The sequence below is a fragment of the Lygodium microphyllum genome, chromosome 24 (genome assembly GCF_053477565.2).
Source record: "Lygodium microphyllum isolate KBCC chromosome 24, Lygodium_microphyllum_v1.1.10, whole genome shotgun sequence".
NCBI classification, from domain to species: Eukaryota; Viridiplantae; Streptophyta; class Polypodiopsida; order Schizaeales; family Lygodiaceae; genus Lygodium; species Lygodium microphyllum.
Window position 1 is genome coordinate 63,602,929 of NC_141158.1, and position 2,335 is coordinate 63,605,263.

Genomic DNA, 2,335 nt, shown 5'->3' on the forward strand with positions numbered 1-2,335 from the left:
TAGGCAATGCAACCAAAAATTTTCAAATGAGAAATATCTGGTTTCCTACCAGTATACCTCTCCTCTGGAGTCATTCCATGTATTGCTGCAGTGGGAGTCCTGTTCATTATATAGACTGCTGTAGCAACTGCTTCAGCCCAATAAAAATCTGGCAAGTCTTTTTCATTGAGCATGGCACGAGATACCTCTCCAATATGCCTGTTTTTCCTTTCTGCAATTCCATTTTGTTGTGGGGTATGACTGCATGAATATTGCTGCTTTATGCCATGCTCCTGCAGGAACCTTGCAAACTCATTTGAGAGATACTCTCCCCCTCCATCTGACCTTAGGCATTTTACTTGCAGACCTGTTTCTTTTTCAACCATAGCTTTAAGAGTTTTGAAATGCCCAAAAACTTCACTTTTCTTTTTCATAAAATACACCCAAACTTTTCTGCTATAGTCATCAATAAAACTAACAAAATAATGACAGCCTCCAAGAGATGTAGCTTTAGTAGTCCACACATCAGAGTGGATTAATTCCAATGGCTTCTTACTCTCTTGAACATGTCTAGGAAATGGTTTCCTTGCCTGTTTTCCAAACTGACAGGCTTCACATACCTTATGCATTTCTGCAACCTTGAATTTGGGCAATCCTGCAACAATATTTTGGGCCTGCATTGATTTAAGTCGCTGTACATTAACATGACCAATGCGTTTATGCCAGATATCAATATCTGCAACTACACCGGTCCCATGTGCAAACATTGCTGCACTCAATTCAGACATGTCTGCATCCAATGTAAACATTCTGCCCTTCTTCTTTCCTTTTGCTACCAAGCGACCTTTATTTTTCATATCCTCAACAAAGCATCCATGAGGATTAAATCTGACCTGCAAGCCCTGTTCAACCATTTGACCAACAAAAACCAGATTCTTGGTGATATTTGGGACATGAAATACATCGGACAGGTATTTCTTTTTCCCATCCTGCATAGACAAAGGAATTTTTCCAATCTGCACAATAGGATGTGCAGTATCATCACCAGTCTCCACAAATCCTGGTTTTTCCATTTCCCTTGCATCCTCCATCCATTCTGCATGACCTGTCATATGGTTTGATGCACCTGAGTCAACATACCATACATCGTTGCTTTCTTCTGCACTTGTCACAGAATTGTTCATGTGCTGCACCATAAACAGATGCTCATTTCTGTCATCACCCTGTCTACTAGAGGATGCATAATTTCCTTGTTGCAGTTTTCCATTCATGATGTCATTCTGCTTTTTATAACAGTCTTTAGCCATATGACCCATTTTACCACAATAGTAGCATTCAACATTACTGTTTGCATTTTGGCCTCTTTGCCATCCACCACGACCTCTTTGGCTCCCCCTGCCTCTAGAGTTACCACGTCCTCCTCCATAGGACTGGTTTTCTTGAGTTTGCTGCATATTCTGATTTCTACCACGGCCTCCAAATCGGCCTCCTCTACCTCTGCCTCTACCTCTTCCAGCATTTGAGTAGAAGACAGCTTCTTTTGAAGTTCCTCCTGAAGAAGATGCACCACCATTTCTCTGTTCCTCAGAAATTAGAAAAGCAATCAACTCCTCAAAATCAGGAAATCTTTCACGAACTGAAATGGATGTCCGAAACTGTGCATAATCCTTTCCTAGACCATTCAAGGTCACAGAAACTAAATCATCATCTTCCACTGGTGACCCAATGGAAGCAAGTGCATCTGCAATCTTCTTTACCTTCATGTGGTAGTCGTTGATGCTCATATTTTCTCTTTGCACATTGTGCAACTCTTGCTTGAGCTGCATTTTCCTGGCTTGCGTATTTGTGCTATACATCTTTGACAGAGTATCCCATGCCTCCTTTGGCGTACTTGCATCCTGAATATGCACAATCATGGAGTCTGAAATGCTGATAGACAGCCAATACATAACTTTCCTGGCTCTCTCATGCCATGCTTTGAATGCCTGCATTTGCTGTTGATTGGGAACATCAGGAAGAACTGGTTCTTCTTCATTTCCTGCAACAAATTCCCAATATCCTTTTCCCATTAGGAAATTCGTCATTCTAAACTTCCATGCCTGGAAGTTGTTCTTGTCAAGCTTTTCAGTGACAATCTGTGAAAGAGAATCAGATGCCATTACAAAAGACTGCAAAAAATTCTGTCACTGCAAAAACCACAGCTTCACCCTCACAAGGGAGAATCTGCAAAACTGGCAAAAGTGGTATTTGACCACACAGTCACTTCCTAGTGACGATTTTGCATCAACAGGCAACAGGGATGATTCTGTAACTCCCAATGTCTCTACGCACAAGCATACAATGCAATTTTTACTGT